Below are 16,801 nucleotides of genomic sequence, written 5' to 3'. Positions count from 1 at the left end.
CCCATTGTGCTCTCTCTTTCAAAAATAAGTAACATTGAAAGAAAGAAAGAAAGAAAGAAAGAAAGAAAGAAAGAAAGAAAGAAAGAAAGAAAGAAAGAAGGAAAAGGGTAAAGAAATAAAATAGTGGTTAGGAATGTGATCAATACAAAAAGAGAAAACATTTTGTTTTTGTTGCGTGTTTGACGCTAAGGTTTATGCTGAAATCTTCTACGTTCTACTGGTGCGAAAAGGTCCCCAGAATTGTCATGTATTTTAAGAAGGCCCGATGCCCCGGCACATAAATATCTTCCCTTGAGATTGCTTCACAATTGAAAGTGCTTTACTATTCTATGGTAACATCTAATCATGAGGACCACATCTAGAAGCCACAGAGTAAGAGCCCATGTAAGCTATGCCCATTTCCTAGGCTTAAGTTCCTTATTAATAAACCACTTTATTGTAAATCTACAGCATGTGTCTCTTCACTACTGTGGTATTATAGGTGTTCTAATACACAAATGTGGAGACATGCAAAGGTGAAAGTGATTATGATTCTAACATGGGACATAAAACATGACCCTTTGGATAGGCTCCTGAGTGTGTAGAAAATTCCTATTTACTCCTTCACTTGTCCTTCATTGTACCCAAGTTCTAGCATTTCAGCTCCTTAAGATTCTAACTTGGTCTTTAAGACATCTCTCATATATTAAACTATTGCAATAAGGGTTGCTCAGCATGTTACTTGTTAATAAAGGACATCTGCATTTGTTTTAATGCTTATTTAAAAAGAAATTGGGATTTAGTGCTTGTCGGCACTAATGGAATCAATGGTACTTTAATATGTGTTAATGGCACTTCAGTTCCCTTAACAGCAGAAAACAGTGAGGTTATTAACCAAACACACAGTTGCTCCAAATAAAAGAGAAAGTATATGGAATCCAGAAAAGGCAAAGATGACACACGGTTTTGCTAGCATAAGGTCATTGAAACCTAAATGAAATATATACATTTTTCTCCTTTACTTTTTAAAAATATGATTTATTGTCAGATTGGCTTACATACAACTCCCAGTGCTCATCCCAACAGGTGCCTTCCTCAATGCCCATCACCCATTTTCCCTCTCCCCCACACCTCGCCCCCCCATCCACCCTCAGTTTGTTCTCTGTATTTAAGAATCTCTTGTGGTTTGCCTCCCTCCCTCTCTGTTTGTTACTATTTTTTTCCCCTTCCCTTCCCCCATGGCCTTCTGTTAAGTTTCTCAAGATCCACATATGCATGAAAACATATGATATCTATCCTTCTCTGACTGACTTATTTCACTTAGCACAATACCTTCTAGTTCCATCCATGTTGCTGCAAATGGCAGGATTCCTTTCTTTCTCATTGCCAAGTAGTATTCCATTGTATATATAAACCACATCTTCTTTATCCATTCTTCAGTTGATGGACATTTAGGCTCTTTTCATAATTTGGCTATTGTTGAAAGCGCTGCTAAAAACATTGGGGAACATATGCCCTTATGCATTAGCACTCCTGTATCCCTTCTGTAAATTCCTAGTAGTGCCATTGCAGGGTCATAGGGTAGTTCTATTTTTAATTTTTTGAGGAACCTCCACACTGTTTTCCAGAGTGGCTGCACCAGTTTGCATTCCCACCAACAGTGCAAGAAGGTTCCCATTTCTCCACATCCTCACCAGCATCTGTAGTTTCCTGATTTGTTCATTTTAGCCACTCTGACTAGTGTGAGGTGATATCTCAGTGTGACTTTGATTTGTATTTCCCTGATGATGAGTGACATTGAGCATCTTTTCATCGGTTGACCATATGGATGTCTTCTTTGGAAAAGTGTCTATTCATGTCTTCTGCCCATTTCTTCACTGGATTATTTGTTTTTCGGGTGTTGAGTTGGTAAGTTCTTTATAGATTTTGGATGCTAACCTTTTATCCAATATGTCATTTGCAAATATCTTTTCCCATTCTGTCAGTTGACTTTTAGTTTTGTTGATTGTTTCCTTTGCAGTTCCTTTGCTCTACTTTAATTCAAAGGGCAAACAAGATTATCACAGCAGGTGTTGGTAAATCTATCATGCATCTTAGCAAAACTGAAGGAAAATGAACATCCTCAGTGCTCCTTCTTATGAAATTTCATTGAATTATTAATTGTCAGTTGCTACCTTTAGGAAGGCATTTTTCCTCCCCATTGATAGAAATATCTTCAAAGACCAAGTGATTAAGAGGGAAATAAGGGAAGATATGTTCTGAAAGAACAGAAAAGGGTGTTATACTGAGTTAGGCCTTAAGTCATTATATTAAACTCAACAAAGCAGGAAAGCAAACTAGCAGTGAAAGCCTTGACTTGTAGATCTTGCTTTTGGACCACCAAGACTAACTTTACATTGCCCTGTATAGTGTTTTATTTTTTTATGTGTTCACCTCTGCGTGCTTTCATTACATCTAGAGGAAGAACTTGTAATTTAGCACTGTAGCCTGTTAACTGAGAGACTAGAAATAAGATTATAAGAAAGTAACACATAATTACCCTCCGAAAAACAAAGAACTATTCTTCCATTTGTTATGTGTATCAAAATGATCGTGAATATTTCCTAATATGGCTAATCCTTAGCTTTTTAAAAGACTAGTGATCATTTTTTGCAATTAAAAGATTAGTCAAGCATTTTGAATTAGTAAAGAGTGTGCTTAAGTTTTGGAATATATCTATTTGGAAATAGATATATTTGGAAAATATCTATTTTGTTGATCTTTTCTTAACATTGACTTTATTCTTCTTTAGAATGAAATAATAGGCTTAAATCCTCAGCTAAAAGAAAGTCACTCGAATTCTCATACAATTGATTTTTAAATGTTTACTTAATGGTTTATAGACGCTAAGAGAATCTTCTCTGAAAGATTTTTCTATAACCTTTTTCAAGTCTTATATGGAATGAGTAATTTTTGGCATCTTTGGAGACTGGAAGGATGACTAATGATTAAACGTTTGAAATACTAGATTAGGAATTGGGAAATTTAAGGTATTATCTTAGCTGAACACATTGTGGTCTCAGATATTGTGCATTGCTGAGTTGTTATAAAACCCAACAAGACAATTTTAAGGAAGTGCTTTTTACTTTTTGGAAAAAGGTTTTACATTAATATAAAGCATTAATACAAGTTGGCTTGGAGTGCTGTTGCCTGATATCTGGGAGTTCACACGTTATTCTCTATGGCTAGTGTCTAGTTACATAAAACACTCTAGGATTATGCTGTCAATCTCATAGCCATGCAGGGTTTTTGTTAATGCACACTCTAAAAGGTGACACCAAACAGTCAGATCAATGAACTATTAGAAATCACACTGTATGTGGGCAACATTTCTTCCTGTGTCATTCCTACCAGTTTCCTAAAGGAACAATTTCCTATCTTGAATTTCAACAGGTTATATATTTACTTTCACATCACAGAAATAAATATATTTAAATTTTCTCCCTTTTAAAGAACAATGACACACAAATGAACAAATAAGCACCAGCGGTTTTGAATGTTTCACAAAGGAGAGCAATAATTCTATTATGGATCTACAGCAGATTGCTGGACATGAGTCAAACAGCAATGAATTAAGTCAATAATAATACTTCAGCTTCAATCCAGAAAGAATGGACTGCCTAGAAGGCAAGTTTATATATAGCACAATTTCTGCCACAAGACTGTAGCTATTTTCAAATCTTTTAAAATGTATTTCAGGTAGCATTCTTAGTACTTTAATGTGGGGCCATTTTCTTCAATGTTCTCTTCAGGGTGAATAGCTATCATCCTACAAAATGAGAATTCAGGCCACATGTCAAACTTTCAAGGAGGTACACTGGGAGGTGATAATGCCCAAAAGATAAATTGGAAAGATACCATGGGTATTAGCTTGTGTAAATGCTGCTTTCAATTTGTGTAGCAGCCACTGTAGTGCTTTTAGAACAAGATAATGAATTAAATGTAATTCTTGGCTGTCCCCTGAAGTCCTAATAAGGACCAAATAGCTGGATTCAAACTGATTTGAAACGTATCCTGGAACCATTCCATAGATACCTCACTTTCACTCCATAATTGGGCCAAGACAAGCTTTAATATAGCTTAATTTCTAGCCTCTTTAAAGCACTGACAGAATGGCTCTTGAATTAGAGCAAAACCTCACGTGTTTTCTTGCTTATGAAGGACTCACCAAAACACCAAGACTTTTATCCTTGGTTCTTATTTCTGAAGTAGGAGAGTGTTTGTATTTTAGCCAAAGAGGCATTGCTGTTATCTATGCTTCCTTTCCCCCCCCCCCCCGCCCCCCCCCCCCCCGCCCCGTTAACCGAAGTAATAATGACAATATAAGTCAGTTCTTTTGTGAAATAGTTTTCTAGAAAAGGCCCCAAAGAAACTTTAACGTTAACTAAGACACTTCAGTCTTTCAACATGACCTTATCCAATATAGTTTTGTCATTTGAATTCAAAATAAATTTGAGTGAAGTAGACAGTAAAATTAAAACACCTGGCTATTAATTTGAAAGAATCAACTCAGATTTCATCATACAAAATTCATTTTAAGTGGACAGAAAATGTAGATATTATGTTTGTTTGGCCTTCCTCTGTTAGTTATTGCTAGGAGTGTATTGAAAAGGATTTGCCATAAGGAAGAATGTGAGGGCAAGTTAACAAGAGCTTATCTTCCTTTGGAATATGCAAGCTGATATTTTCTAAACTCAATTTGTATTTTAATTCATGCTTTGCAGGGCTTTTCCAAAATTGGTTCAACCAACCAGTAAATCAAAAAGGATTCATTAAAGCATTTCCCTGCAAGGCACTGTTTATAAAAAATTAAGCAGATAGCATCATTTAGGTTTGAATGCTGTACAGGGAGAATCAACCCATGGAGTCAAGGTTTTCTAGAGGAAGAGGCATGATGACTCAGAGCTTCCTTGTCCACAACCAAATAAGTGGGCATCCTGGTTATTGCCCTGCTTTTGTTTAAACCTCTCGCTGACCCCGAGGATCACAGACTTACACTTCTCTGCCTGGTATCTCACCTCTAATTGCCTTGACACTTGTCTTCTTGAATGCATCTATCCCAGACTCTAGGTTCTACCTGACTCTGTCTTGTCAACCTGTTTCCAGGGTTGTTCCAATTAATGACGCAGGCTCCCACTGAGATTTCCAGTATGGAAATTTCTAAATAAAAAATTGTCTTTACCTCACACTACAGCCTTGTTTGCCTTCACACCCTTGGTATATTACACTCTTCGAAGTACGAGGGGGACCTTTGAGACTTGCAAAGTTTAGACTCAGGAGGGTGATCTGTAATGGGTGAGTCTCCCTTTTGAGCACTGACACTGAGTTGGTGGCCCCAATGAGTCCTGATGAGCCACCACCGACTGGGCAGAGTGGGTCAGGGTCTTGTGTCTTTTCAAAGTGGGAAGAAAAGCTGTGGCCTGCCATTTGCCAGAGGGCCTAGAATGCTTTTGTTTGTGTAGCTTCTGTAGCATTAGTGTAAATCAGATAGCATTCTTCTTGTTGAGGCTCTTATGACCACACACTCTGAGAAACCCAGAGCTTTTCTGGATTTAAAGAAAAGGAGTAATATTAAGAAGAAAGACAACTCTCGCCTCTGGAAAAGCATGGTAAAAAAAAAAGCAATGAGATCTTAACACTAATGAGTTCATTATTTTATTCAACACAAGAGAAGATAACAAATCCTTATATACCTAAAAATTTTCCCAAAGCCTCACTTTTTTCATTAAAAAAAAATTGTACTTAGTTTCTACCTACCTGTGGTTTGAGATCAATTTTTAAAATGTGTTATGGGGTGCCTGGGTGGCTCAGTCAGTTAAGCATCAGACTCTTGATCTCAGCTCAGGTCTTGATCTCAGTGAGGTAAGTTCAAGCCCTGCCTTGGGCTCTGTGCGGGGCGTGATGCCTACTTAAAAAAAAAAAAAATAGATAAAATGTTCCCTGTTTAAAAAAAGAAGAAGAAGAATGCCTTTGCGCTAACAAAAAGCATGCTGTAGAAAAGAACTTGGCAGAGATGGAGTGGCATCCAGGCAATAGCAGAATTAGTTAGGAGAACTGGGGTCAAATATCCGATTTTGTATATAGTCTTGGGAGAGGAGCCACATCAGATTGTAAACAAAATCACACAGGGAAGCACCAAGGGTCCTAGAGGGAGTGCCGGGATACTAAAATCAAGGGTCAAAGCTGAGTTAACCACCAAATGGGAATTCAAATATCATGAAAAAGAATAGGGCTACCAGGCAGTGGCTCCTAAAGTTTTCCAGAACAGATTTCTTCAGTGTGTCAGCCAGCTCTTACCGGTCCAATCTAATTTATAAACAGATAAACCAGTGGTGTCTTCAGGGTAGCTCAGGCTTCTGACACAATCACTGTGACAAAATTTCATTATGTGAAGATACTAAGAGAAATATGCACATAAAAACTAGTCAAATAAGTCCATATATCTAAAAGACATTCTATGTTTCTCATAATCTATTCATCACATGTGTGGGAAAGAATCCCTTCAACAAGAAAAAATCATTTAAAATTGGATATCCATTCCAAAGTGCGGACATCCTATATCTTTTATGCTTCCCTCTTACATTACGCATCAAATAGCAAATAAAGCCATGTGCAAAGGTTTGGGGGCAGTCCCCAGTGAGGGCTACTGCGAAGACAAATGGTTAATGTCTGCTCTCCCAGCTGCTCAGTTAATTACTGTAATAGAAAACATCTTGAGGGAAAACACTGCATACAGTTATTAGCAATTAACCCACAACTCTAAAAATCACAATTCTTACTAATAATAGAACATAGCCCAGCCGGCCTAATTATAATTTCTACACAAGAGTCTTGTATTTTCAGAAAATGTGAAATCTTGTAGGTTACTACTATTTAAAATGTGATAGCAAACTGGGATGATGATTACACAGAGAAATGCAAAATGGAGTAGAGTAGCTGGAAACGGAGGGGGCATGATTGATGTGGTAATAGACTAATTCCCAGACATGCAAAAGACTCAGATATATTGGCCAGAGGAACTTTTATCTGAGTGTTTACTACAGTACAGGGTGCTGTGGTGTTGGCGGTTGATGGTACTAACGTGGTAAAGAAGGTAGGATAGAATCACGCAAGGCAGGATAAATCCATGAAATAAAATAAACAGATGTGGTATTGCTTTGTTTTTCTTTGAATCATGTAATCTTCTTAGGTACAGCACAGTTGTGAAGCTCAAATGATTTTCTCCCATTTGGATATGTCTCTTCTGCTGTTCCCCATATGTTGACTCTGCCCAATGCTCACTGGTCTTCTTGCCTTTCTAAAACACACGAAGTTTAGTGTTACCTCGAAATCTTAACACTTGCCGTTGCTTTTGCCCGGATAATTGGTCCTCCAGATTTGGCATGACAGACTCCTTCTAAGAATTGAGATATCTGCTCAGAAAGTGCTTGATCACACTGCAAAACAGCCTGCCTCTCCTTTCTTTCTATCCTAGGACATATTTTTCCATGTGTATACTACTATCTGATAGAATAGCCTATTCTGTTATGTCTTAATTTATCCTATCAGGCTGTGTCTATTGACTTCCTTTTTGTTTGGGATCCGTTAACCCCTCACTTCCCCAATCTTCCTTTCCTTTATGCTCTGAGTAGTTTATCATAAATATGCATGAATATTTATATTATTTTATGTATGGCATATTGTTTGCAGCTAAACCAAATAATATCTTAGGATATTGTCTTTCTCATCTGAGCTTTGGTTTTTGTTGTTGTTGGTTTACAGTTTATCACTTTCTTGAGTAGTTTTTTTCTCTTTTATTGGTAATTTTCTCCCCAAATGCTCTAAGGCCTAGAAATGATTTCTGTATCTCCCAGACAGGCTAAATGGCCCTTCCCTTTTGTTTTCTAGAGATTTTCACCCCATACCCCCTGCTTATCCCCAGCTGGTAGGATGCTTTTTAGTTTTGGCTCACACAGGTTAGGTTGTAAAAAATTTCCTTTGCCAATTTCCTGGAAATTCTCTTTGCCTCATAAGTGCCAGAGCCCCTATTTTCTGATTTCCATATTTTTCTTCCTATTTCCTTCCTTTTTTTTCATTTCCTCATTTTGCTGAGACATTTCCTCTAGTACCTTTCTAAGAAAGGGTATAAGAGTGAGCCAATTTTTCGAGTTTTTGTATATCTGAAATTATCTTTCTCTTATACTTGATTGATAGTTTAGTTGAGTATGGAATTCTAGGTTGAAAGCATTTCGTAATGTTATAGTTGTCAAATCACTATGTTGTACACCTGGAACTAATATAATATTGTGTGTCAACCATGTTGTAACTAAAAATCGCTGTATAAAACAATTTCTCATTTCCTGAATTTTTTTATAGCAAAATATTTTTGTGTGTATGTGAATGTAATATATTCTCTTTCTGAAGATGGTAATTATAATTTTAGGGGAAGGGGAAATTTTTTCCCTCTTTTTTTCAGTTTCCTATTCTCTATTCTTTTCCTATAGGTCTCTACATACTGGACTCCTTCTTCACATCTGGTGATCCTCAGCTGATTATGTTTAAGCATAAACATATAAAGATTATGGAAAGGAAGCTCTATTTTTGTAGGTGGGAGTAGCCAAGTGGTAGATGTCACTGGAAGGTTATCAATCACTGGCCTTTTAGTTGGGGTCTCCAGAGGACAATCTTCCAACCTCCACATGGTGCAAGATATACACTTGGATACAGGTTTTCTGAAGACTACAGGTGAGAAGGGCAATGAAGAGCCCTCCATTCATCCTGTAGCCTTTTACTGAATGTTCCTGTGCTCTCTGCCTCACCCCTGTTTTGCGGTGTGTCAGGCCGGACACCTACAGTTCAGCTTTTCCAGAAAATACATCACCTGTCTCTTGAGGGACATAAGGAGAGAGTAACATCAGGGACTCAACTACGCTGCATACTTTTCAACCAGATTCCTTATTTTAGGCCCACACACCACCTGCTCCTTCCAGGTGCCTTCAAGTACCATGTTTCTTTGTGTTCTTTCTGGGGAACTAGCTTGCTTCTCCTGTAGGCATTGTCTTCTGTGGGGATCTGCCTTGTAACTTTTATGACTTCTATCTATCAAGGCAGTTAGGAATCCTGCATCAGGCTTCTACCTTCCAAACTCTTCTGGAAATGGTTGGCTAGTTGTTCTTTCCTCTCCCACTTGTCTTGGTAGATAATATCTTGAAACATTTTTTTTTATTCTTCATTTAGTGAGGTTTTCTGAGGGAGAAGAGAGAAAATAGTGTTAAACTAGAATATTCTCTTTGCTTTTTATTTCTCCCTAGATTTGGTATCTATTTTTTAAACTATTTTTTGTATTTATCTAAAATAGTGGTTTTCAAACTTTAGCGTGTATCAGAATAACTTGAAAGGCTTATTAAAACATGGCTGGGCCCCAGCCCCAGACTGGCTGATTCCTTATTTAGGGTATGGGCCTGTGAATTCTTCCCTTCCCTTCCCTTCCCTTCCCTTCCCTTCCCTTCCCTTCCCTTCCCTTCCCTTCCCTTCCCTTCCCTCTTTCTTTCTTTCTTTCTTTCTTTCTTTCTTTCTTTTCTTTCTTTCTTTCTTTCTTTCTTTTCATGTTTATTTACTTATTGAGAGAGAGAGGGTGGCGAGGGGCAGAGAGAATCCCAAGCAGGCTCCAACATTAGTGCAGAGCCTAATGCAGGGCTTAAAGTCAGGGAGCTGTGAGATCATGACCTGAGCTGAAACCCAGAGTCAGATGCTTAACTGACTGAGCCACCCAGGTGCCCCATAGGCCTGTGAATTATTTCTAACAAGGCCCCAAGCAATACTGCTGCTTTTGGCTTAGGAACCACGCCTTGACAAACAGCAACTTATATGTATGGCCTTTTAGTTTAACTCTGGTTATAGTCTTCCATATTCCAAGATGTGTGCCTGTTAAACTCATCCTCTATGACCTACCTCATATGCATCCTCTAGAAGATTTTTCAGACAATATAGAAAGCATATCCTGCCCCGAAGCAACTCCTCCTTCCTCTATATTTTATTTCTACTTCTTTTGTTATACTAATTACATTGGACAAGTCACATGTTTAACTTCCCAGAATAAATCCTTTAAGCATATAACACCTGTCTATTTTGGATTCTTTTTTCTTCTCCTCCATCTTCCTTACTTCTCTACTTCTCATCCTCCTTCTTTTGCTCTTCTTCCTGCTCTCCTCCTTCTTAATTTCTATTACCTAACCCATTGCCAGATATACAGAGGCATGATGAGCTGTACTGAAAGTTGTATTACCATGTACAATCAGTACGTAAGATGTAAGTTTGGAATGGTTTCTCTTTGAAGTTGTAAATGTCTTAATTCATTCATCAGTGTGTCATGCAACCAAGTCAGGCATGCAGATTACAGCAGCTTTACTCAAAGTAGCTGATCTGTGAACTCTTCATTACCTGGTTCCAAGGATGATAAGGAGCTTACTTCAGCAGGAGAATCAATGGACTGCTTACTTCACGGAGAAGGTCTTGCCATGAAAAAAAAAAAAAAAAAAAGAGTCAGCTGAAGTAAATCGAGTGCTTAGTGATGCAGTCTGCTTTCACTGTGAGATAGACTTCTCATCTTCTCAGGGACCAGTATAAAACACTTTGCAGTTTGGCACTGCTCTGTAAACTCAACGTTAAAAAATTGGGATATAATATACACGCCCGGATATTCACCCTTTTAAAGTATACAACTCAGTGCTTTTTAGTATTTTCACAACATTGTACAACTGTCACCATTGCCTAACTCTAGAACATTTTCATTACCTCAAAAAGAAAGCCCACACCCATTAATAGTCACTCCCTATTTTCCCCTCTCTCCCAGCTCCTGGTAACCACTAATTTACGTTCTGTCTCTATGGCTTTGTCTGTTCTCTGTAAACGGAATCATATAAATGGATTCATAAAAGAAATATGTGACCTTTTGTGTCTGGCTTGTTTCACTTAGTAGCATAAGGTTTTCAAGTTTCATCTATGTTGTAGCATGTATTAGTACTTCATTCCTTTTTGTGGGTGGATCATATGCTGTTTGGATATACCATGTTTTGCTTACCTATTTATCAATTGATGGTCATTTGTTTTTTTTCCAATTTTTGGCTCATGCAAATAATGCTGTTTTGAATATTCTTGTACAACTTTTGGTGTGGACATACGTCTTCCGTTCTTTTGCAATAGACTTGCTGGGTCATATGGCAATCCAGGATTTGAAAGAACTGCCGATCTATTTTCCAAAGTGGCTATTTTACATTTCCAACAGCATTGTATGAGGGGTCTAATTTCTCTCCAACACTGTCAACACTTATTGTCTCCTTGATTGTAACCCTCCGAGTAGATGTGAAATTGCACCTCATTGCAGTTTTGAATTGCAATTCCCTAGTGGCTAATGATGTTTAGCATCTTTGTGTGCTTATTGGCTATTTATATATCTTCCTGGAGAAATGTCTATTCAAATTATTTCCCCCTTTTTCTTTTTGTTATTGAATTATAAGCCTTACCTGTGCTGGATACTAGCCCCTTATCGGATACATGATTTGCAAATATTTTATCCCATTCTGTGGGTTGTTCACTTTTTTGATATTATAATGACAGGACTTTGAATACTGTTGCTTCATAGCTACATGGTAAGCTAAAGCTGCCTTCTCATATGCTACATAAAACACACAGTCACAACTATCAAGATATTCCAGGTGCAAATGTGTACTATGTTTGTATGTAAATGTAGGCTAATGAGCTTTCAAGTGTACTACCTTTAGGCTGGTGATCTGGGGACTTAGCCACAATTTGGGCTTAACTTTCCAGAAAAGAGCTGACAGTGCTTCCTATCTTCTTATGTGGGGTTGAAATAGATAGGCCCGAGACTATATTGGGTTTGATCATTTTTCCTTAAGTGGATATTTGTACTTATTTACAGACTTTCAACAGCTACTATTTTGCTCACTTACCTACTCTTGTAAAATCTTCCTCTGCTTTATCATACTGGGTTGGAAAAGGAATGGAAAACTCTATACTCTCAAGGATTGTTTTTGATCTTTCCTGGATATGTCTGGCATTGACAATGGCTGTTTGGATTTGACCAGTTACCCAAGGCATTCGGACACACAAAAAAATAGGAATTCAGGATAAAAGTTGCCAGGGAAGAGATTCTAGTGTTCATTTTCCCCTCTGACAGAAAGGACTTGGAAAAAGTGTGCCTTACTCAAATAATAGTGAGCAACTTCTTTGTATGCAAGAATTCACTTTAAGGGATTCCCAATAGCTAAAACAATCTTGAAAAAGAACAAAGCTTGAGGTCTCACACTTCTGGATTTCAAAACATACTGTAAATCAACAGTAATCAAGATTGTGTGGTACTGGCAAAAAGACAGATATACAGACAAATAGAATAGAATAGAGAGCCCAGAGATAAACCTTGCATTTATGGCCAATAATTTTGACAAGGGTACCATGACTATTCAATGGAGAAAAGACAGTTTCTTCAACAAATGGAGGTGGGAAAACTACATGATGTAAACAATTGAAGTTAGACCCTTACTTTGTATCATCTACAAAAATTGATCCAAAATAGATTAAAGACTTAAACATAAGACCTGAAACTATAAAACTTCTAGAAGAAAACATAGGGGAAAAGCTTTAGGACTTTAGATTTGGCCATGATTTCCTGGAGCTGACACTGAAAACACAGGCAACAAAAATTAAAAAAATAAACAAAAGACTACATTGAGCTTAAGAACTTCTGGGGATCAAAGGAAACACCAGAGTGAAGTGGAATGGGAGAAAATATTTGTAAATCATATATCTGATAAGGGGTTAATATCTAGAATATATAAGGAATTTCTGCAACAACAAAAGCCAAATAAGTTGATCAAAAAAATGGACAAAGGATTTAAAGGACAATTCTCTAAATAAGATATACTACAGATGGCAACAAATATATGGAAAGATGGTCAACATTGCAAATCATAAGAGAAGTTCAATTAAAATCACAATGAAATATATCTCCTATCCATTAGAATGGCCATTATACAAAGAACAGAAAATAAGAAGTGTTGGGAAGGATGAAGACACAATGGAACGTTTGTGAACTACTGATGGGAATATGAAATGGTACAGCCATTATGGAAATCAGTATGGAGATTCTGCTCCTACTAATAAAAAAATAGAACTACTGTATGATCCAACAGTCTCACTTCTGGGTATACACCCAGAAGCATTCATAGGAGGATCTCCAAGAGATACTTGTACACCCAGATTCATTGCAACATTATGCACAATAGCCAAAAGGTGGAAGAAATCCAAATGTCTAACAGATGAATGGATAAACAAAATGTAGTGTATAAATACAATGGAATATTATACAGCCTTAAAAAAGAAGGAAATCCTGTCACATGCTACAACATGGATGAACCCTGAGGACAGTATGCTAAGCAAAATAAGACAGTCACAATAGAAAAAATACCATATGATTCTACTCATGAAGTATCGAAGTAGTCAAAATCATAGAAACAGAAAGTAGAAAGGTATTTGTGAAGGGCTGGGCGGGGGGGGGGGGGCGGAATTAGTGTTTAACAGGACTAGAGTTTCAGTTCTACAAGATGAAAAAGTTCTAGAGATCTGTTGCCCAATAGTGTGAATATATTTAACACTACTAAGTTGTATATTTAAAAATGGTTAAGATACTAAGTTTAACATTACATATATTTTACCACACACACACACACAAGAATTATCTGTGTGAGGTATAGTTTCCAAAAAAGTACCAGTCAATGTGTATCTGGGCTAATTTTCTAATTATGTTCTAATAATATAATTCTGAAGTTAATAATTCTATCTTACATCTGATTGGCCAACTCTTTATGGTTGAGGAGTAGCACAGTACTGAGAAATTATGTATAAATCACTAGATGGATATCTTACAGATTTTATGCTGAATTTATCATTTTCCTTGAGAAGAGAAAGAGCTATTGGTTCATAGGGACAAAATTTAGTAGCAGATGAAACCAAAGTGAGAATGATTATTCACATCTTGGTGTGACAATCCCAGTTGGTTCCTGGGTGAATTTCATTCTATTTTGCCTGACATCAAGATTTCAATGTACATGGCTCATTAGTGCTTGTAGGCATTTCTATAATGGCAATTTATTACACTTTCAGGTGACAGAAGCTGTCCTTTGAAGAATTACTTTCTGACCTCCTCCTCTTTCAACCCACAACACCTGCCGAATGAAGTGGCCTGCTCTCTTTTCTTGTCCCCATACAGACACTGGAAGTTTTTGTGTGCAAAAGGAGAGCAGGGCTGAAAAGCTTTGGCAGGAAGGTTTTTGCAGCAGGCTGCCTGTCGAACTGCATGGATCAACAATTTCTCAATTAGAAGGAGATAGACGAGAAGATAAAGTATGCGGTGACTGTAAAGCTTCAAGCAGCAGCTGAGGAAGATTTTGAGAACATCTGGTCAGAATCTATTTCTTTTTAGGTAAGCATTCCTTTTTACAACCAGCATACATAAAGCATGAAATTGGCTTACCCCGCCTCCTCCTAACAAGGGAAAAGCTGGTTAGATTTATTACTCCTTTGATGCAGGCCTGGAGAGAGTGGGGTGACATGTGGCATTCCCACTGGAGGTTCCCCCCAAATCCTTTGGACTCCTCTCAGAGAGAACATTTGTCTGCTACATCAAATCCATTTTTAAGAGCCTGCCCAGGTTGACAGTGTGAAAAATCATTCACAAGAATAAAACCCAATTCGTGATGTTTCTGTTTTTTCCCCCATGAAATTTGTCTGAGCAAGGGATGCCATCGACACAAAACTTCTCTCTCTTAATTTTAAAAATTGGTCCTTTGTGTATTTGACTCATTGTCTTGCTTTGTTAATTTTAGAATTCTTTCACTTTAGGCAATGAATGCTGAATGAATTGTTTTGTCTGTATCTGGCTTCCCTTAACGTGTTCATAGCATCCCCTGACCACTTCTTTTAATATGTAAGACTGTAACTAACAGGTTTCTTAATACTCCCCTGTTTTAGAGGTATAGCGTAACCAACCAATCAAGCCAAAGCACCAATTATTTTTAAATTGTATGAATAGACTGCAAAAGGAGAGCTGACTTCAAATTAGAGTTTCCTAGTTCATGGCAGAAGTCTAAATCCTTATGCTGGAAGAGTATGTTTTATTTACTGATAATTGCTTACATGACATTGTGTTCATATCATTATCCATGCTAGAATAATCTGAAATCAACCCCACTTTACGAAATATACATTAATCATATTTAGCCTGTTACATCCAAAGTGCTTTAAATGTTCATCTGTAACAACCATGTTTTTAAACTAATGTAAATAAAAGGAAATCTTCCTAATTTGTGATTTTCAATTTATAGATTCACTTCTCATGTACCTAAGCTGTCCTTGTCTAAACAACCATGCAATCAGATGATTTACATACGTTCCAGCATTTTTCTATCAGTCTTTAGTTCTCAAAATAGTTCTGAGTTTCATCTTTGGCTTATATAAAATTTAGCCTTGTAATAAAGGAGGTCTATTATTTATGCAAGGGTTTCTGTATTATAAAGAAAGAAAATGATTAGAAACTTTTCACACTCCAGGAAGGAATGAGATTAGTTTAAGATAGAGCCCTGCAGAGTTAAAACTAGTCCAGAAGCAAAGAAAGGCTTATCAAGCCCTGGGAAATTTCAGGGTATACTTAATCTATACCGTCATCTTTAGGTGTGCTATAAATTTTCATTAAAACAATTAAGATCATAGTGTATTGAAATAACCCGGAGTCTTTAGGTTTTGTGCAAAAGAAACTAGAAATTGAATCAATGGAGAGGATTAGTCTTTTCGCCTGTGCTTACCCCCAGGAGGAGAGAAAAACAGCCCTACCTTATAGAGTCAGTATACTTAGTTCGGGAGCCACCATCACTGTGAATTATCCAGTTTCCTTTTCTTCCTTTCCTCCCCCACATTTTCCTGCTTGCCTTTGGTCATTTTACTGTTCATTAGCACCTCACCAGAAGAGGGAGAGGAAAAAAAGAAGAGGGGGTGAAATTAAGTAATGAACTTTGTTACTTATTAACAAATGTGGCAAAGAGATTTAGAAGAAGTTAAAACCAAGAGTTAAAAATAGATTTAAAAATTATCAATGTGTTTTAGCAACACACACTAGGCCTGCCATTATCAGAACTAATTAGGAGTTAGTTAAGTGACAATGCATCTCTACAATAGATACCAACACTGTCCACAGGTCCACTCTCTCTGGGATTGGAGAAGGCCTGGTTCATGTATACTGATGTTTAGAAAATGAAGAATGAATCCCTCTTTTGTGAAATAAGGAGGTTCAAATAATGGTTTCTATTTTGCAAGTAACTAAAATTCTGTTTGTTACAGATATTTGTCAAAAGATAGAGATATCACCTTGTTTTATATTTACGATTTTTCACTTTGTTAAGCTTCAATAAAATAAAAACAAAAATATATAGATATGTCTAAGAGAAACAGAAGATGCTGGAGGTTGGTGTGAATTCTAAACCAAGGAGGACAAAGTCATAGGAGGGTGAAGATTTCAGGAAGGGTATGGCTCTTTCTCACCCTCATTTTTTTCTTTCTTTTCAGAGAAACCCCAAAAGTTTGCTCCTGGGTCCCTCCTTTAAATGCCCAATTGCTTCTTTAGTTGCAGAAAAAGCAGAAAGAAGAGAAGGGAGAACAAAGGCTCAGAAGACTGAAACTAAGCCAGATGGTTAATTCAAATATGAAGGGCAAAAGGGAGCCCAAAAGGCCATTTGGG

The sequence above is a fragment of the Panthera leo genome, chromosome C2 (genome assembly GCF_018350215.1).
Source record: "Panthera leo isolate Ple1 chromosome C2, P.leo_Ple1_pat1.1, whole genome shotgun sequence".
Classification (NCBI taxonomy): domain Eukaryota; kingdom Metazoa; phylum Chordata; class Mammalia; order Carnivora; family Felidae; genus Panthera; species Panthera leo.
This window is presented reverse-complemented; position numbering follows the sequence as displayed.